General features: G+C 45.7%; 1 pseudogene; it reads right to left on the reverse strand.

The window, feature by feature from the left end:
- Window positions 1–1,215: 1,215 nt before the first annotated feature.
- Window positions 1,216–21,986, reverse strand: part of LOC111524795 — a 52,508-nt pseudogene continuing 31,737 nt past the window's right edge.

Below are 21,986 nucleotides of genomic sequence, written 5' to 3' on the forward strand. Positions count from 1 at the left end.
CATCTGTGCCCTTCACAGCCCTGCCTCCCCATACACACCCATCTCCATGGGGTCGGCACTCCTGATGTGTTCCCTCCCTGAGAGCAGGGATGCGTAGCTTTTAGACCCACTTAGGGCCCCCACTGCTAACACACAAGAATACACACACTTGGCCCTCTCTGAGCACACAAACCCTTCCCGCCCATTCTGATGGGAGACGGAAAATCACCAAGCCTTGGAAAGTAGGTTACAGGGACTGACTCCCCCTACCCAGTGCCAAGCAGTGATGGGTGGCCAGTATGGAGGGCAGAGGAGCCCCTGCTAGAAGGGGCTCCTGGAATAATCACAGATGTTCCCCCTTCCCCCATCCCTACAGCAACGTGTCTCCCCATCTTTCCCCCCGAGGAGAGGGTTTGGCCAAGCAAGGAGAGAGTTCTTGGTGGGAGAGGAGGTGTTGAAGGAGGGCATGGCTATTTTTTCTTGCTAGTAGGACCCAGAGTCCATCAAAAATTAGTCAGTGAGCCCAGTAGGCTAAGGCTGCAGTGAGCTGTGATCATATCACTGCACTCCAGCCTGGGTGACAGAGTGAGACCCTGTCTCCAAAAAAAAAAAAAAAAAAAAGAACAAAAAAAAAAAAGAAAAAGAAATCCAGATTAAGTCCCCTAGAGAAACAATGGAAGATTCTGGAGAAGCCCAAAGCAGCGGTGAGCTCAACTTCCCAGCAGCCTGCAGTCTACTCTGGTAGACAAGTAGTCTGGGGTCTGAGCAGGCCAGGTCCAGTCCTGCTACACCTGGACTTAGGTCCTTGGCCCGGTACCCGCTTTCCTACCTAGAAGGGCTCTTCAGTCCCCACCCCACAACTCCTGAAAGGGAGGCTGAAGAGCAGTGGGAAGGTGGGGCTAGGAGGCATGTGTGGACAGAGCAGGGGACAGCAGTGTGTGGTGACACCACAGAGGACTGCTGGCTATGTATTCAGCTTTCCTCCTGCTTGGGTAGACAACACTGGGCCACGGTTCCCTGAGCTGGATGAGGCTGGAGCGTCAGGGATATAGAGGGGCAGGAGGAGTGGGGGTACCCCTCACTGCTCCCAAACACCAGCCTGGTGGGGCGGGCCCAGAGAGGGAGGGGATGGAGAGGCCAGCAGGACCCTCTGCCTCTTTATAGAAGAAGAGAACTGGTCCCGTCGCCTTAGAGCCAGCGGCCCCATGTTTACCCCTGCCCTACCTCAGGCCTGCCCTACTCTGCCCCGACCTCAGGGACGAGGCGAGTTCTACCGGGGATGGCGTTGTCCAGGAGAAAACCCAGAAATCCACCGACGAACATGCCCATGGTCAGCAGCACCTGAGCGACCTGGTGCGGCTGGAGAATCCCTGGAGTGGAGACAAAGCGACACATCCATGGGGCCCGGGGGCCATGCGGGCTCTGCCCCTGGAGCAGAGACAGTCCAGAGGGCAGGGAACCGTCGCCTGTCTAGAGCATCTCGGGGTGCTTGCTCACCCAGTTGGGAATAGTGAGCCCACAGTAGATGGAGAAGCCAAAGGCACAGAGGTTCCTGGAAGAGTTCATGTCCACGTACTGCGGGAGACAGGACCCAGAGGCAGGCAGGGCGGTCAGCACCTTCGCCGCTGGTTTGCAGAGGTCTGGATGCTTCTGGCTGTTTCTTTGCTCCATTTAGGGGCCAATGTGGTTTCTGGGACCCAGGACTCCCTTCTCCTCCTCCTCTGCCCCAGCCTCATCCCATCCATCTCAATCCCACTGGCTCCTCTCAGGAGAGGCGCTGCTGCTGGCGTCCCAAGAGCACCTCGCTCACTTCACCTGCAGATTGGAGATCCCCACAGCGGTGATGACCCCAAATACGACCAGGGACATGCCTCTGATCACGGGGGTGGGGTGGTGGCAAACGCAGCCCCGATCTCCCCAAACGCGCCCATCAGGAGCAGCACACAGCCCACGGTGACAATCACTGCCCGGCTCCCCACCAGCAGCAGCCAGGGACAGAGCGTGAGGAGCACCAGCCAGGCCAGGTGCCCCTGAGGCCTCTGTCCACTGCAGGAGCAGCATCACCTCATCCCACACCACTCCCTCTGCTCCCAAATGGGGCTTGGGAAAGGATGAAGGTGTGAGCTGGGCACCCAGCCTGTGCTCTCACCTCACCACTCTGCTGCTCTCATGTCTTCAAGCCCTGGCTCTGATGCTTCTCCCCTAGGAAGCCTGGACAGCAAGGCGAGGGATCGCTCACCAAGGGAGAGTGGCCCAGCGCTTCAGAATGGAGGTTTGAAAGCCGATCCCAGCTCCGCCTCTAACTAGCTCTGTGACTTTGGGCACGTTACCTAATCTCTCTGAATGTCAGCCTCCATGTGAGCCACAGAGGATTAGTAACACCTACTTCACAGAGCTAAGTCACATCCTGTAGGTGAAGTGCTTACAACAATAGTAAGCACTGAGTATAGTCGGCGCTCAATAAAGGGCAGAGGTTTTTTGCAAGGGACAGAGGTGTAAAGTTCTCTTGTATGATGCTACATCTCTGTGGGTGGCTCATGCTGTTGTCCAGTCAGATCACGTGTTTCTATTTCCCCACCAGATCTATTCCCCAAAGATAGGAATCTCGCTCATTTTACCTCCTACAGCCGCACCTTGACTACAACACTCCTGTGGCCACATAGCACCTGATATGCACACCTTTAATATATCCTAGAGGGCCAAGGCAGGAAGGAAACCTGGAGGGTGCCTTGTTCAAACCTCTTATTTTACAGAAGAGAAAATCAAAGCCCAAAGAGAGGGAGTAAGGGGCCCAAGGCCACAGGGTAGTCACACTTACATAACACCAATTCTCCTGTGTCCAGCCTGGTAATTAGTACCCTGAGGTTTTTTTTTGTTTGTTTCTCTTTTCTTTTCTGGAGATAGAGTCTTGATCTGTCACCCAGGCTGGAGTGCAGTGGTGCCATCTTGGCTCACTGCAACCTCCACTTCCCAGGTTCAAGGGATACTCATGCCTCAGCCTTCCGAGTACCTGGGATTACAGTCACGTGCCACTATGCCTGGCAAATTTTTGTATTTTTAGTAGAGATGCGGTTTCACCATGTTGGCCAGGCTGGTCTTGAACTCCTGGTCTCACGTGATCAGCCCACCTTAGCCTCCCAAAGTGCTGCGATTACAGGCATGAGCCACTGCACCCAGCCCCCCGGGTTTTGTAAACAGCATTATGAGTTCACCGACAGGGTGCTTGATTTACACCACATATATTCCATATCCATGTTGCCTGTGACTTTGTCAACGGAGCTACTATTATCTTCGGAAGAGACAGTTAGCAAACAGGCAGGCTAATAAAGAAGGAACACAATTTCTGATAGCAATCGGTCCTCCACAATGAAGTCACAGGGCAGAGGGTGGCTGGGATGGGAGGCTCTTTGGAGGGCGGTCAGAAAAGGTCTGCTCAGGAGGTGAGAGCTTGGCTGAGACCCAAAGGAAGAGAAGGAGTCATGGACATGAAGATAAGTTAGAAGAGAATTCTAGAGAGGAAACAGCAAATGCAGACGCTGTGGTAGGAGGAGCTTGGGTGGTTTGAGAGCAAAAGGAAAATCATTGTACCTGGGGCTCAGTGACACAGGGAGAGAGGGAGGAGACGGGATGTCCTGCAGGGTCTTGGGGGCCATGGAAAGGAGTCAGACTAAAATCCAAAGGGAAGGCATAAGCAAAACGTGGCATATTCCTACCGTGGAGTATTATTCAGCCTAGAAAAAAGAAGGAAATTCTGGTACACATTACAGCATGGATGAACCTTGAACACATTATGCTAAGTGAAATGAACCCATCACAGAAAGACAAATCCTTTATGGTTCTACTCATATGAGGTACCCGGAGTAGTCACATTCACCAAAAGGAGAATGGTGGTTGCTAGAAGCCAGGGGAGGGAGAAATGGGAAGTTGTTGTTTAATGGGGACAGAGTTTTCATTTTTCAAGATGAAAAGAGTTTACAAGATATATGGTGATGATGGTTGCATAACAATGTACATGTACGTAACACTTCCCAACTGTACACTCAGACATGGTTAAGATGGTAAATTTTATGTTATGTGTATTAAAAATAAAAGATCCAAAGATGAGAGAAACCCTCGGTAGAGGGGTTTTAAGCAAGGTAGTGACATAATGAGATTTACATTTCTAAAGCTCCCTCTGTAAAATGTTTCATTATTATTATTTATTTATTTATTTTGAGATGGAGTCCCACTCTGTTGCCCAGGCTGGAGTGCAGTGGCTCTAAAAAATTTAAGTCTTAAAAAAAAGACTCCTGACTTTGAGGCACTTGGTATCATTCTCCAAAGTCAGGGCTGTTTGCAAATGTTCTTGTTTGAAAATCTTATCATGACTCTATTGTTAATGGACGATTTTTTTTTTTTTTTAAGGCAAGGTCTCACTCTGTCATCCAGGCTGGAGTGCAGAGGCATGATCATGGCTCACTGCAGTCTCCACCTCCAGTGCTCAAGTGATCCTCCTGCCTAAGCCTCCTGAGTAGCTGGGACTATAGGCATGTGCCACCATTCCTGGCTAATTAAAAAAAAATTGTAGAGATAAGGTCCCATGCTGGTCTTGAACTGAGCTCAGCCTCAAGCAATCCTCCTGCCTCAGCCTCCCAAAGTGCTGGGATTACAGGTGTAAGCCATACAGTGCCCGGCCACAGTAGATGATTTAGATAGTTCTTGAATCTGTTTCTCATTCGTGTCTACTCCCAGCATTTAAAACAGTGGTCCCCAACCTTTTTGGAGGGAAGACAATTTTTCTACAGACCGGTTGGGGTGGGGGATGGTTTCAGGATGAAACTGTTCCACCTCAGATCATCAGACATTAGATTCTCATAAGGAGCGTGTGACCTAGACCCCTTGCATGTGCAGTTCACAAAAGGGTTCACGCTCCTATGAGAATCAAATGCTGCTGCTGATCCGACAGGAGGTGGAGCTCAGGCGGTCATGCTCACTTACCCATGGCTCACCTTCTGCTGTGCAGTCCAGTTTCTAACAGGCCACAGACCAGTACCGCTCTGCAGCATAGGAGTTGGGGAGCCCTGCAGAGACATTCTAATACAGTTTCAATTTTGTAAGATGAAAAAGTTCTGGAGATCTGTTGTACAACAACATGAACATACTTGACAGTACTGAGCTGTACATTTTAAAAAGGTTATGATGGTAAATTTTATATTATATGTCTTTTATGGCAATTAAATTAAAAAAAAAAAAGAACTCTAAGCTGGGCAAGGTGACTCACGCCTGTAATCCCAGCACTTTGGGAGGCCAAGGCAGGCAGATTGCCTGAGCTCAGGAGTTCAAGACCAGCCTGGCCAACACGGTGAAACCCCATCTCTACCAAAAATACAAAAATTACTCGGAGGCTGAGGCGGGAGAATTGCGTCAACCTGGGAGGCAGAGGTTGCAGTGAGCCGAGAAAGCGCTGCCGCACTCCATGCGGCACAAAAGTGAGACTCCATCTCAAATTAAAAAAAGAAAAAAAATTCTTACCACATCAAAAGAACATTTTGTTTTGTTTATAATCTTAACAATTAACTATGGAAACAATTTGTGAGGATCAACCACCGCCCTTTGGATCTGCTGATGGTCTCATAAAGATTGCAGTCACCCACCAATTCCACTTATCATGTAGTCCACTTATCATGGCCTCAGAACTGACTGTTGGGCAGGGAGCCGTGGTACCCCAGAGAAGTGGCAGGAGATCTCTGGCCTTGGGCCTCAAGTCCCCCGACTCACGTGGAGAACCAAGTGGCCAGAGCTCATCGTTGCAAAGATGCAACACAAAGCAATACCTTAAAAGGCCACGAGGGGGAGGTGTGAGTCCATAAATAAAGTGGTCTTTGCACCGGTGCCTCTTTCAGGGTTAATCTAAGCCTTCTAATTGATTTGTAGACTGCTGTGTCCATGTATCTTTCTTTCCTCTCTTTTAAGGGCCTTATTTTAAAGATAATACATCAAATAAATGTTTGTTCTGTATATTGAATATAGTTTTATGTTCTGCATGAAATGCACTCCCTTTAGCAGAAAAGAAAATATTTGCTGCTTTATACTGATTTGTTCCTTTCCAGCTATGTTTTGGTGTGGTTCAGTGGTCCTCCTGTGGAGAAACGTTCCCCTCACCTGTGCCAAAGGCTTTGAAATCTTGGACAAATATCAAAGAGTCCATGGTGTCAAGAATATAGAATCTGCTTTTTGGGTAGATGCTGGCTCAGCTATTTGCTCACAGATACCACCTATAGCTGTGTGCCAGAGCCATGCAGGAGGACAGAGGTGGGCAGATCTGATGCTAGAAAGACACGATGCCACCAGGCTGCACATCAGAACCACTGATGGAGCTATATGAAAATGCAAGGGGGGCATGGTGGCTCACGCCTGTAATCCCAGCACTTTGGGAGGCCGAGGTGGGTGGATCACCTGAGGTCAGGAGTTCAAGACCAGCCTGGACAACATGGTGAAACCCGGTCTCTACTAAAAATACAAAAATTATCCAGGCTTGGTGGCAGACGCCTGTAATCCCAGCTACTCAGGAGGCTGAGGCAGGAGAATCACTTGAATCTGGGAGGTGGAGGTTGCAGCGAGCCAGGATTGCGCCACTGCACTCCAGTCTGGGCAACATCTCAAAAAAAAAAAAAAAAAAAAAAAAAAGAAGAAGAAGAAGAAGAAGAAAAGAAAAAAGAAAATGCAAGGTGGAGTGTGGGCAGTAGGGAGGGTCTCTATTGTTCCAAAGCTCACAAGACTTGTGCTGGGAACTGCAGAGGTCCACTGAGATATGTGGAAAGCAATGTGATTAGACACTATCGTTTCTGTGTCACCTTAGAAAGTTTCATCCTGAAGAATTCCTGCTGATCTTATGGAGCTTTCCTGTGAAAAATGGAGAGCCATGAAGAGATTTTAAGCAGAGACTAATCTCATCAGAACTAGGTTCTAGAAAGATCTTTGGGTAGCCATGTGGTAGAATGACATGGGCAAGATCCTGGAAACAGAGAATGTAAGAGGTCATTGTGCATCCAAGTGCCATGATGAAGCCATGGGCCTGGAAATGGAGAAAAGAGGAGAGGAAGGAAGTGGGAGTGTTGAGAAAATAGAACCCGCTGGTGAGGGTGTGGGACAGCAAGAAGCTATGGATAACATGGGTGACTGGGTGGGCCCAGTAAGACAAGGATCACAGGAGAACCCAGGATGAGGGCATGGGCTGAGCTTCACAGAGGCCACTGAGGGTGAGGTGCCTTTGGGACATCAAACAGGGCTGGTCAGGACACACGTGAATATTCAGGGTTGGAGCTCAGATACGGGGCTGGGTCAGAGGTAATGAAACTCCCCACTACACTTCAGAAAGCCACCGAAGAGCTCTGCCAAGGCCGGTATTGAATTTCTGCCTGTGGAATTGCCACAGGCAAAGAAGGCCAGATGTGGAAGACAAAATCATAGCCTCTTACAGAGGCCCATGGCCTTCTCCCCAAACCTGTTGTTGGGGTGACCAGACCCAACACCAAGTCGTGGGGGCAACAAAGTCTGGTGGAGTCAAAGGACTGAGAAAAGACAGTCTGAGAGAGAAAAGTGGGACCAGGGGGCCATTGCGATTGTGGAAGCTGCAAAGGACCCGAGCTCTGGAAGCCCGTGCTATTTATTGGTAATCCAACAGAGAAACGGGTGGTGAGAATGTGGAGGTCAAAAGGGCACGTTGCATTAAGCACATGATTTACAGCTGTGATCATTTAGCATTTGCTCTACTACTTGAGATAATGGAAAGCAGGTTCTTTTAACTCAAGATACAATTGATCCTGGGAGAGCAAGGAGCCAGGGAGTCTAGACACATTCCAGAGCCATGAGCCCTGGATTCTATCCAAGCCATGAGGGATTTTATGCCCTGGGCTTAGATTATGGTGCGTCAGGGTAGCCTTCCACCCTTTAGCACAGAGCTTGGTGTTCCAAAGGCCACAAGGGGTTTTAGACCCTGAACCCTGGACATGTTCCAAGAGTCTTTTACATTATGTCAGACATGCAAGCCCTGCCTCAGCTTCTCCCAACCCTCAGCTTTTCCCAACACCTGTGAATCTGTTTTCCTTTCTTTTCTTTTTCTTTTTTTTTTTTTTTTTTGTGATGGAGTTTTGTTCTTGTTGCCCAGGCTGGAGTGCAGTGGTGCAATCTTGGCTCACTGAAACCTCCGCCTCATTGTGAATACAAATAGGATAATAATAATGAGCAGTGATGATGAATTATAGATAACAACTTTGATGCTTTTTAAGGTTTGACAAAATTCATGAAAGTCTTTGTAAACCACAAGAGTTTACCAATATCCAGGACCTCCATTATTCTTTCTGGGTGATTCTCCACCAAAGAGAATGTACATGGCACTCCCTCCCCAGGGAGCACTTACATGGCAGAAATCCCCCAATGGATCCTGGCATTATTGCCTGTGGAATCGAAGAGGGGCAGGGCCACCTGGGAGATAGTTGGAGCAATGGCCAAGGGGCCAATGAAACCCACGAGAAAGCTAATGAGGCCTGAGAAGCCCACCAGCATCTGGACACAGGAAGTGACCATGACAGCACCTTGCAACTTAAGGGGAGAAGTGTTCAGGACTGTGGGCTTCAGCGCAGCCCAGGCCACTGTAACGGTCCGGGATGTGCAGCCCCTCAGCGCGGCCCAGGTCACCATAACAGTCCGGGATGCTGCAGCCCATGGTGAAATATTGTGACCCCTAGGTGGTTCCTAGACAGTGCAGGGGCAAAGCTAGACCCCAAAAGAACTGAGAGGACAGCTCTGATTTCACTCCTCTCTCCAGTCTGTATTTCCAACTGTGTGTTGGACTTTTTCGCTTAACAAAGCTTTTCAGGAAACAGGCTTCAAAATTAATTCTTGATTGTAGTCACAATGATGATGATGTTGATGACTCCCAACACTAGCACACTTGGTCGTGATTGAACATCTTGCTGCAGCATTTTTCTGTTTTCCTAGTTTCTATTGCAGAGGTAGGCAAACTTTATGTTTTTGGTTTTTGGGTGTTTTGTTTTGTTTTGTTTTGACGGAATCTCACTCTATCGCCCATGCTGAAGTGCAGTGGCACGATCTCAGCTCACTGCAACCTCCACCTCACTGGGTTCAGGAGATTCTCCTGCCTCAGCCCCCTGAGTAGCTGGGATTACAGGTGCGTGCCACCACGCCTGGCTAATTTTTTTGTATTTTTAGTACAGACAGGGTTTCACTATGTTGGTCAGAGTGGTCTTGAGCTCCTGGCCTCATGATCTGCCTGCTTCAGCCTCCCAAAGTGTTGGGATTATAGGCCTAAGCCACCATGTCCGACTATGCAAACTTTTTCTGTAAAGGACCAAAAAAGTGAATATTTTCGGCTTTATGCCCATACGGGAGCTGTCACTTTTCCAGACAAGATGTGAAGAAATGAGTGTAGCTGTGTTCCAATAAAACTTCGCTTATAGACACTGACATTTGAATTTCAGATAATGCTGATGTGTCATGAAATGTTCTTCTTTTGATTTTTTTAACCACTTAAAATGTAAAACCATGCTTAGTCGTGGGCTGTCTGCTCTAAAGGAGGTGATGGGCCAGATCTGGCTCCTGGGCTGCAATTTGCCAACTTATCTGTGGATTAAGTTTGCTTTATTTCCCCTTTTTATTTTACTTGTTTGGATGTTTGATTTGTTATTTTATTCTTTTAGAAGTTGCTCACAACTTTTTAACGTGAATTCTTCACTTAACAATGTCCACGGGTAAATAAAATGTCAGTCTCCCATCAGATAGTACAACGACCTTAGAAAACTTGAACTTCTACCACCATTCTGCTGTTGTTGTCAAATATTTGTTTTGTTTCTACTGCCATTGCTCATTATTGTTTTTATTCCATTTTCCTACAATTAGTGCTTATTTAGATTTACCTAGTACTGTGAAGTAAATGTTTATGTTCCCTCAAAATTCATATGATGGTGTTTGAAGATGGAGGCTTTGGGAAGAAACTAGGTTTAAATGCGGTCATAAGGTGATATGGTTTGACTGTGTCCCCACCCAAATCTCATCTTGAATTTTAGCTCCTATAATTCTCACATGTTGTGGTAGGGACCCAGTGGGAGAACTGAATCATTGGGTAGTTTCCCCCATACTGTTCTCATGGTAGTAAATAAGTCTCACAAGATCTGATGATTTTATAAGCAGTTTCCCTTTTCACTTAGCTCTCATTCTGTCTTGTCTGCCGCCATGTAAGATGTGCCTTTTGCCTTCTGCCATGATTCTGAGGCTTCCCCAGCCACCTGGAATTGTGTGAGTCCATTAAACTTCTTTTTCTTTATAAATTACCCAGTCTTGTGTATGTCTTTATTGGCAGCATGAAAACAAACTAATACATAAGGGAAAAGCCCCTTTGATGGGCTTAGTACCCTTATACAGAGATTTTTCTGTCTCTTCTCTCCTCTCTCTCTCTGCATGCACCAAGGAAAGTCTTTGTGAGGACACAGCTAGAAGGTGGCCATCTGCAAGCCAGGAAAGGAGCACCCCTCAGAAGCTGACCATGCTGGCATCCAGATCTCAGACTTCCAGCCTCCAGTACTATGAAAAAATAAATTTCAGTTGTTCAAACCACCCAGTCTATGGTTGGTTTTTGTTTTTGTTTTGTAAAGGCAGGGTCTCACTATGTTGCCCAGGCTGGTCTCAAACTCCTGGACTCAAGCAATCTTCCAATTTTAGCCTACGAAGTAGCTGCGACTATAGACATATACAGGCACTGCACTCAGCTATAGTGTTTTGTTGTGGCACCCCAAGCTGACTAATCCACCTATGTTTTCTACCCGTATGCTCCTCTGCTCACTTATAGCTTCTTTTCCACCACTCTTTCATTCAAGATTCCATTTCCTTTTTCCTGAAGTTTAGCTTTTAATAATTATTTCAATAAGGGTCTGTGACTGATAAACTCTTAGTCTTTGTTTACCTGAAAATGTCTTTATTTTGCTATCAGTGTTGCCTGATGTGGGATTCTACAGTGGGATAGAATTCTAGGATGATAATATTTTCTCTTAGCATTTTGAAAATATTCCATTGTCTTCCAGACTTTACTGTTGGTAGTGAGAAGGCTGCTAAATGTCCAACTGCTATTCTTTTGTAGGTATTTTTTTCTTTCTTACTACTTTTAAAATTTTTCTCTTTGTATTTGTATTACAGTTTCATTATGATATATCTAATTGTAGATTTAATTGTTTATTACACTTGAGACTACATGTGCTTTTTAAATCTGAATATTCATATTTTTCGTCTGTTCTAAAATGTTATTAGTCATTATATCTCTTCTAATACTATCACTTTTCCATTTTCTCATTATCACCTTCAGGAATTCCTACTAGAAACAAGCTGGACTTCTCAGTCTGGCTTCACATTTCTTAACTTCCGTTTCATATTTCCCATCCTCTTTTTCACATTTCCCATCTTTTTACCTCTCAGGGCTGCATTCTGGATTATTTCCTTAGATAATCTTTCAGTTCATGAATATATCTTTAGCTGTGTCTAAATGCTGTTTAAATCATTAAATGCATTTTTAAATTGCAGTGACTTTATTTGATTTTATTACTAAACTTCTGTTCGGTACTCTGTTCAAATTTCCTTGTTCTTGTTTCATTTTATCTTCTAGATTATGGTTTCTATTGCTTCTTGACCCTTTTTAATTATTTTAAACATATTGATTTAATATCATCTTTTAAATTGTTCTATTAGCTCTTGATTCTGCTGATTCTCTCTCATAATACATTATTACCTTGTGTGAAATGATAAAATTTATGTCTGTGAACTCATCTTCAGCGGAATTGTTTTTTCCCCCGTATCTTATGTGCTTTAGAATGTCAAAATATCCCTAAAGAATAATTGTACATTTTCTTCTGTGAGAACCACAGGTATTTTATTGACAGGACCAGTTTTAGCTTTAATTTCTGAGCTGGCACATCTTTCCACCACACCCATATGTGTTCACACGTTGTAGAGTTGGAGTCCTCATTTTTCATGCAACTCCATATTCTAACACTTCCCACTGATCTCTAGGAAGAATAAAACTTTCCTTGTTTATTCCCGGGGATGGTGGGATTATTATTTCACCCGTTCACTGAAGCGGGTGCCCTTCCAGATCCCAGTTGATCATTACAACCCAAGCTCCTAGCCTTTGGTGGTATATCTGGGTCTGATTCTTTACCCAACCATCATAAGCCCCATGATCCTGGCTATAATTCCCATCTTTGTTTCTAGAAAGTAATGTTTTCCCTTTGGTTTTGAACTTGATTCTGGATTTAATAACAGTTCATCCAGCATTTTCAGGTGTTGGTAATATTTGTGGGTTCTACATTAGCTCAAACTACCATGATACTGGAGAATGACGTTTAAATTGGTCTAAGGTGTTGAAAACTGGATTTGCCGTATCTGCCCACGGTTTTCCACTTTTAGTACAACCACCGTTCCCGCAAAACAGAATCATCATTCACTTTTCCCTCTCCACTACTTCTTGTATCCCAAATGAGTAATGATGTTCCTATTGGTTCCATATTGCTGACACTTTCATCTGTGGCTAGTATCGTGTTGTACAATTGGTCAGCTGACCGTCAGTGGTTTCAAGTCTTGAGATGTGTGTGGATCAGTATAACTTAGTGAAACATGGGAATCTGTCTTCCCTTCTAATAGGCTGACTCGGTAAATGAAACCAATCAATCATCAATTAATAACATGAAGTTGAAATTAGCAAGAACTTTCTCGTGTTTACAGCACTGGTGAAAAACATTGGCCCAGCAGAGGGAGCTAAAATACCACAGATAAGACCCTAGGTTTGTGGCTTACTGTGTTGGACATTTGGGGGCAGTGTGGGTGAAGATGGCTCCCTTACACCTGGGCCCTGTGTTTCAGAGCAACAATTGGCAGACTTTTTCCATAAAAGGCCAGATAGTAAATATTTTAGAATTTATAGGCCACATATAGTTTCTGATGCACGATCTTTTTGTAAAACAACCTTTAAAAACATTCTTAGTTCATGGGCCATAAAAATAAAAAAACAGGTCACAGCCAGGATTTGGTCCAAGAGCCATATCTTGCAAATTCCTGCTTTAGAGGACTCTACATATCACAAGCACAAAAGTAAACAACAAATGTATTAAAGAAAATAAGAATGCTCTGTCACTTGGAATCTAGTCCTCAGTGCTGGCAGGGCATGACCCAAATCCCTAAACATCCACTCTCACTACTGATACTGTTCAGGCCCCAGGAACATTCTTCTCCATAACTATTGTCCACTATCCTCAAAACACAAGGCAACTGCTTCTAAATGCACTGATGTTTTTTGTTTTTGCATTTTTGGACAGTCTTGCTCTGTTGCCCAGGCTGGAGTGCAATGGCACAATCTCAGCTCACTGAAAACTTGGCCTCTCGGGTTCAAGTGATTCTTATATCTCAGCCTCCCGAGTAGCTGGGACTCCCGAGTAGCTGGGACTCCCAAGTAGCTATGTGCCACCACACCTGGCTAATTTTTGTATTTTAGTGTAGATGGGTTTCATCATGTTGGCCAGGCTGATCTCAAACTCCTGACCTCTGGTGATCTGCCCGCCTTAGCCTCCCAAAGTGCTGGGATTACAGGCATGAGCCAACACACTCGGCCATACTGAAGTATTTTTAGTTGTTCCATTGCAGTGATAGAGGCAGACATTGCATTAAAACACAGGAAGGATTTGAGCAGCAGAAGGGCTTAACTAAGAGTAAAGATGAATTCATTTGTCAGATCTTATTTCTTGGGAAGTAGGAAGGCAACAGATTCTTACATAAGGAATCGTAGTTCTCAGCGGGGCTGAGTGTAGGGAAACCCTGCCCTGGAATCTAGCAGAGCAGATGCTCAGTTTTAATTTGAATTTACCAAAGCCAAGTATAGGCTCCCCGGGGGATAGCAAAAAGCAACAAAAACAAGAAACCCCACAAACTCACAAGCCGCATGTGTGCTATGATTCATTCTATTGATGATACGATATGAATAGACTTCACTGAAGAACTTCCTGATTTGGAAAAGGTAGTGCAGCACATACCACTGTGGGATTGGACAACTGACCTGGCAAAACTCCAGGTCCCACCAGCTTGACAAGTAAAGGCCTTAAGTATATCTTGGTCTGGAGCTACATGGAACAGTTCTTTAAAGCTTGAAATGCCTTGTTAAAGCCAGGTCCACCCTGAGATAAAAAGAAGGACAGAAATTTGATGGGGTGATTGAGTCTGCTTACATCTGGGTGTACTTTTGGACTATATGTCAGAGTACAGGCATATGCAAAAAGGCTGTTGTTGAAAGTAGCGAAGAGTAACAGAAGGTTCTAGCTGAAATTCACAAGTTAGGGCTCAGATTAGTCTATTGCATTCTCACAGGCGTAGTGCTCCTGAGCTACGGGAAGTGTTGGTGATGGAGTCTACGCTGAGTGAGGACTGACCCTGCAAAACACAGGTGTCCAGCACTGCCATGGGGCTTTTGGTGCAGATGTAGCCCAAGGCAGCTACTCAACCACTCTCCCTTTGAAAGACCATTACCAAGCAGTCCACCACTGGGCACTGTTTGGGATTAGACCACTAATGAATAAGCAAATAAGTCTGAGATCAGAGATGTCAGTTGTGTCTTGAGGGATGTCAGAAAGACATTCAAATGAGGGCCAGCCTGATAAACAAAATGTATTGATTGCAGGGAAACAGTTATATTCAGGAAAAACAATTACCCAGGAAGGATACACAAGATCCACAAGCAAGTGATTTAGTCCCCATCTCCTAGGGCAGCCATAACCTCACAGTATAATCTAAATCCAGCAACAGAGACTTGGGCCCCATTGTATAAATCTTTGAATTCAAAAGCACTAGTTGGCATCTTTCTGAAGGTGGAACTCAATTAACTGGGAAAGATTGAACTAGAAGAATGCAACATTCTGTCCAGCCAACAGAAGACCCCTGATAGAAGTACGGCAAGTCTAAGTCAGGCCAATGGACCAAGGTATGTGTGATGTGGTAACTGTGCACATGTAAATCCTACCAGCAATTATACCACACGTAATTATATAGATTCCTGGGCCACAGTCAATAAACTAATTGATCTGGCAAGTGAATCACAGAAAACGCTATTTATATTTCTTCCCTTTCATGGGACAGGACTTCATGTTTAAATTTTAGAGACTGATTGTTCATGTTGATGCCCCTTAGTCTTAAAAAGAGGAGGGAAGTAGCTGGGTGCAGTGGCCTGTAATCCCAGCACTTTGGGAGGCCAAGGCGGGTGGATCACGCAGTCAGGAGATCAAGACCATCCTGGCTAACAAGGTGAAACCCGGTCTCTACTAAAAAATACAAAAAATTAGGCAGGCGTGGTGGTGGGCGCCTCTAGTCCCAGCTACTCAGGAGGCTGAGGCAGAAGAATGGCGTGAACCCAGGAGGCAGAGATTGCAGTGAGCCGAGATCGAGCCACTGCACTCCAGCCTGGGAGACAGAACAAGACTCCATCTCAAAAAAAGAAAGGAGGGAAGTATATCTTTGAAAGTAGTCACTAGAGTCCACAAGATGACACCTTGGGCCACAAGCCATGCACACACATGCTCACAAACAACATAATCCCCACCTCCATCTGTTGCCATTTGTGTCACGCAGGATGATCCAGATTGTTAACAGCAATGGGCTCCTGTGCCTTTGGTGGGGAAATACACTTTGAGGGTTTATGGCCCATCACAGAGCTGGCAGGCTGCCTATCCTGGACATATCACAGAGCAAGGGAAATTTAAAGACTTTTTAAAAACTGGTATTGACAATGTTTCTGGTTTGAGCTTTGCCTATTCTGCAACTAAAGATCTGACCCAGAGTACTATAAAAAGACTGGCAGCCCAGATCATCCACCAACATGATATCAACTTACACATCAACAGCTCAAGGATCACTTTTCAAAGTATGAACAGGGCAAGAGCAGACCAAGAAATACAATATCAAACGACCTCTTCATATTTCATATTACTTCTACAAAGCAGCACAATTTTGAAAAAATTGGAATGTGTGCTTCAAGCAACAAAATGTTGGTGACAAAGGCACAGAGGCCTGGCTTTCCAGGGTAGGAGGAGCACGAGAGCAAGTCAACAGTGGACCATTGTCTAGGGCATAGGTTAAGAAATGGAGAGATAAGGAAACCTTTCCAGGACTAGGGATTTGATTGTGTTCCCTAAAGTAGGAATAATATAAATTAATTTAATTTCACTTGTTGGAACCCTGAAGGCATTTATCAGCTGTATTGAAAAATCTGGTATTTTCAAGAGGCACCCTACCCAGTGGAGAGGACCCAGTTACAATATACTTATTAAGTCATTTGAAAGTATCTTGGGAAGGACACATGAAGTAGGTTTAACAGTGTTACTTTTGCTGCTCACTATTTGAAGGACAACAGAGAAGGAATCCAATACTCCTCCTTTAATAGGAGCAAGGGAATGGACTTAGGGATCCCAGTGGGGGAAAAAAAGATGGTAGCAGAAGGAACTGGAGTCACCAGAAATACTGCTGTACCAAATGATGCTACTTTTGCCCTTTATCTTTAAAATAAGTTGCTAGTAAAATTATTTCTTAGCAATATTTTTAGATATGTCTTCAGTCTTAGATGAGAGATGATGGCATCAGAGTTGATTCTACCAAACTGGAACACATTTAATGTTATTGTCTTGATAAAACTGGGCCCAGAGTACACTTGGCTGAGCTGGATAGGCAAGGAGGAGGGACCGTTGTGAATGAAGCCAATTCCTAACGTGATGCTGGCACATTAGGACATGGTCTGTTGCTTGAACTTTTATCTTAGATGAAGATGTGCATGATACTCAATGAAATGAAAATCATGGAAGTGGTGATATCTGACAAAGTCTATATCAGGATATTTAACTCTAGTCACCAGTTAATGTGGTAAGCACAGGGAAAAAATGACCCAAGGAAGTCAAGCAGAACTACAAGTTGAGGAGGGACAATGATAGTTAACTCTAAAACATCCCAACAGCATCATAAAAAAGCTACAAATGTACCACCAGGATGGCTACAATAAAAAAGATAGAAAATGTTTGTGAGAATGTAAAGTAATTGGAGCTCACACACACTGCTGGCGGAAGTGGAAGTTGGAAGATCCGCTTTGGAGAGGTATTTAGTAGTGCTTACTAAAGGTGGACACATACGCATTCTATGACCCAACCAATGCTAAATACACGTTCAGGGAACGTACATATATATGTTCACTTAAGCGTAAGTACACAAATGTTCATAGCAACACAATTTACAACAGCAAATAACTGGAAACCACCCTTAAACACGTAAGTTGGATAACACAGAATTGATAAACTGCTGTCTATTTACATAATGGAACATTATATAATGAAACATTATTCAGCAATGAGTATGAATAATCTACCACCACACATAACAATATGGAAGAATCTTGCAAACATAATATTGAGTGAATGAAGTCTCACACAAATGAATATGTACTGTGTGGTTCCACAATGTTCATAAACAAACAAAAATAATCTGTGGTATTAGAAGTTGGGATAGTGGTAAGCATCATGGGAGGGGTGACTGGAAGGAGGCATGATGGGGCTTAAGGGGTGATGTTAATACCTATTTCTTGAGCTAGGTTACAAAGATCAGCTCAACTTTGAAAGTTTATTGTGTTCTTTGCTTTATGCTTGTAAGACTTAAATTAAAAGTTTATTTTATGGCTGGGTGCAATGGCTCACACCTGTAATCCTAGCACTTTGGGAGGCCGAGGCGGGCAGATCACCTGAGATCAGGGGTTTGAGACCAGCCTGGCCAACATGGTCTCTACTAAAACCTCGTCTCTACTAAAAACACAAAAAATTAGCTGGGCTTGGTGGCACATGCCTACATTCCCAGCTACTCGGGAGGCTGAGGCAAGAAAATCGCTTGAACCCAGGAGGCAGAGGTTACAGTGAGCCGAGATGGCACCACTGCACTCTAGCCTGGGTGACAGAGCAAGACTCTGTCTCAAAAAAAAGGAAAAGTTTATTTTAAAAGGTACTAGTTCAAACTTTGGAAGCAAGGAGGGAAAAACCAAACTAGAGCAATATTATCAAGCACAGAGTAGCATTGTTAGGCACTGAGATGTTTTGTGGATTCTGTTCCTTCTTACTGGTCAAATATGGGTAGGAATAAGAATCTTACTATTGTTTCCCGTCTTCCGTGTTTGTCCTTTGTATTTCCCATATGGGAGACTGGCAATTGTTGAAGCAATGAGGCTATGAGGACACTCAACATGGATCAAGGTGGGCTGTACGATGGGCCCTGCCTGGTCTAAGGCTTCTTAGCTTGGCTCGCAGATATATCTAGGGAACCCACCCTGCTCTAGGTCCATAGCCCTAAGTTCTGGAACATCCTTGGTCCAGTCCCAGTGATACCGGGGAGTTGATACAGAAGGTCATAAATGGGGGCCGTATTCATGCCTGAGCAAACTACATTGGACTGGGCCCCACCTTCACGCTGTGCTGTGTAATGCTCCAGAGCAGGGGGTGCCGGGCACGGCTCCAGGCCAGCCCATGCACAGATGCCATGGCCCTAGGGGTTTCAGGTTGAGCTGGGAAGTAGATGATTAAGGTTCCCCAAAGATCTCAAGCGACCTTCACTCTCTCACAGTGTACCACCTACAACTCCACCCCACCCACAGGCCACCCCTCCACCTGCCCACTTTGGGTAAGGTTGCCGGGGTCTGTCCCTAAGCCTGTGGTGATCTCTCTGCCAAGAATCCTGAGTGTGCTAACTTTCTTCTCGACCCTTTAGATAAGCTAACCTGGAACACTGCTGACTTTCAGAGCCCGCTCCAGGCCACCAGTTCCTCTCCCCAGATGATACAATTGAGTTTAGCAAGGGTCATGCTTCATGGTGGGATAAACACAGGGGCACAACTCTCCAAAATGGGCAAGCTAAGCTGTCAGCGCCCACTAACTGAGTGGTGCTGAGCCCTAGTCCGGCATGTTGGATCTCCCATCAATCTGAGCCCACTGCGGACATTTATCAATATGGCACTTGTGCATCTATGAAAAACTTGTAGTAGAGTGCCTGGAAAACTCTAAGAGCTCAGTAACCATGATCTGTTGCTACCACCACTACCACCGTGATGTGTCTCTCTCCTTATAGTCCCAACACAACGCTTGGAACCTGCCAGATGTTCAACTAATGATGTTTAGTGAATTAATGTAAAGTGGGAGTACTACTTGCTGCCCTCTCTACTTCCTGGGACTGGCTGGAGCAATGCTGGAGCTCTTCCTCCTTGATATATGCAGGAGGGTTTCCAAGAACACCCATTTTCACTCTCCATCCTTTCCATTGGGCAGCCCAGTGCCTCTCTTGCTCATCATTCTGTTTTATTTTCTTCATTGCACTTATAATTCACTGAAATTTGCCTTTTCCATTTGCTTATTAGAGTCTTTCTCTCTCCACCCTACCTCACCACACATGTCCACTAGAACGTTAGCTCTGTGAGGGCAGAATCCTTCTCTGTCTCATCTACCGCAGTATCTTAAAGTCCAGGCTCTTGCCTGGCAGAAAGTTGGATAAGGAATGTTGAACAAATGCATACACTCAGGAGTCCCTGTTCCAGACACCTCTCCTGTTCCCAGCCATCCCCCTTGCTCTGTTACCTCTCAGATCCTCTTCTGCCATTTCTCAGTGAATTTTGGAGAGTTGGTGTTCACCTGGCTGGCATTGAGTGTCCACTCAGGGCAATTCCAGATGGGAAGGGAGAGCATGGCCAGACAAGTTACCACAAAAGCAAATGCACCTCCCTGGAGCACGGGCAGCCTGGAGGGAGGGAAAGGATGCAGTTACCTACGAGGTCCTCTAGCACTGGCCTGTCACCGGCCCCAAGGAGGGCCTTCAATCCGAAGTCCTAGCCCAATTTATTTATTTGTTTTCTATGTATTTTTTTTTTTTTGAGATGGAGTTTTTCTCTTGTTGCCCAGGCTGGAGTCCAATGGTACAGTCTCGGCTCACTGCAACCTTCGCCTCCTGGGTTCAAGCAATTCTCGTGCCTCAACCTCCCGAGTACCTGGGATTACAGGCGCCCACCACCAGGCTTGGCTAATTTTTGTATTTATAGTAGAGACGGGGTTTCATCATGTTGGCCAGGCTGTTCTCGAACTCCTGACCTCAGGTGATCCACCCGCCTTGGCCTCCCAAAGTGCTGGGATTACAGGCATGAGCCACTGTGCCCAGCCTAGCCCAATTTAGAAGCAAACCATGACCCCTCTGTTCTCAGTTGCAGAGAGATCCTACCAAGCTTCAAGGCAGACCCATGAGCCCTGTCAAACTTTGGACAGGGAGGAGAGGGAGGCAGGGAGGCAGGGAGGCACCCAGACCCACACCTGGGCCTGGAGATGCAAACCCAGGAGGAAGGAGTCAGGCCCTGAGAAAGAATCTGGGGATGGCATGGAGCTCAGTGAACACACCTAGTGGGTGCCGTTCTCTACCTCAACCCCAGAGAACCCTCCTCAGGCCCCAGGCCCACAGCAGAGCTCCCATACCTGCAGTGCCCAGCAATCGATTCTCCCACTATCAAGAGTTGCACAGCTTAAAATCTGGGTTGCCAGTTTTTTGTGTGTGTCTTCAGAAACCAAGAGCAATCCAAGACCTTCAGGCTCCTTCTTTTCGCAGGGCAATAAGATACCTCCTTTGTCAGGGCATGTTCGCAGCCCAGCCCTCCTCACTCCTGCTGGGCTTCTTACTTTGGCCTCTGTGAGAACTTCTAGCAGTGCCTGCCCCACCTGCCTTCCTACTGAGGTCAAGGCAACCTGGTAAGTCAACCTCCAGCCACCCCTCTTACTAGAGGGTCAGAGGCTATCAAGGCTTCCCGAGCCTGCCAGCTTTGGATATTAGAATTTGAGGGTAGGAAGGTGGGACAGAGGGACCGTGGCATCTTGACTGCATTTGTCACTTTGGCCCACCTAGTCCAGGTCTTTTTTCTGAATACTAGAAGGGTATTTTTGAATCAGTGTTTCATGAAGAAAGCATAAAGGATGATTCTTGAGAAGGAACACATCTTATGTGAAGAAAATATAGTTTATGAAAGAGTTTTGCTGCTGAAATGGACTTTGTGACCTGGTGAACATTAGGATGCGTGATTCCTGGCCATTGCCCGGGCAAGTCTGTGGGCTTCTCTGGGAATGGGCCCAGCACGGGGATTGCCTAAAGCTCCTCAGGTACATCTAACGTGCAGCCATCTGTGAGAACAGCTGGTCTGGAGTCACAAATCTAGACCCACAAAGCTCCACAAGAGAATGGAGCACAGTACATTGTGTACACGGGGTTGGAACACAATGGTGCCGCTATGTATATGTGTGTAAATGTGTATATGTGTGTGTATATTTTTTATTTTGAAATTATGAATCTGCTGTCTGGGAGGTGTGCCTTACATTTCAGGTATAGGAGCAAAGTCAGACACAATCCCTGTGACAGAGCTTTCCTCTCTAGTGAGGAAGGACAAGTATGTCATAGCAAACGCTTATTAAGTGCTGTAAAAGGAAATTATACAGTGCTTTGCAAGCATGTAACAGAGAAGACTGTCCCAGTTTAGGATGATGGAGATAAGGAACTGATGGGGACAGGAGGCAGAGAAATTCTAGGCAGAAAAGGGCAGGTCCCTGGTAAAAATCCCACCCTCAAGCCAAAAAGCCTGAAACTGCGGTCCAAAGTGAGAACTTCTATTCCTATTTTCCCACTTGAATGTTGCTTTTTCCTAAACTACCCATGGTCCCACCCTGCCCCATCCTATGCCTATAAAAACCCCAGACTCAGTCGGAGAGGAGCAGAGACTGTGGCTGGATGTTGGAGAGAAACGGCTTGACTCCAGAGGGACAGCTTGATGGCATAACTTCAGGGAAGAATCCAGCCAGAGACAGCTGGACTTCAGAGGAGGATTACCTACCCCCACCCCCAGTCCCCTTTTCAGCTCCCCTTCCTGCTGAGAGCCATTTTCA

This window comes from Piliocolobus tephrosceles, chromosome 8, assembly GCF_002776525.5.
Source record: "Piliocolobus tephrosceles isolate RC106 chromosome 8, ASM277652v3, whole genome shotgun sequence".
Taxonomy (NCBI): Eukaryota; Metazoa; Chordata; class Mammalia; order Primates; family Cercopithecidae; genus Piliocolobus; species Piliocolobus tephrosceles.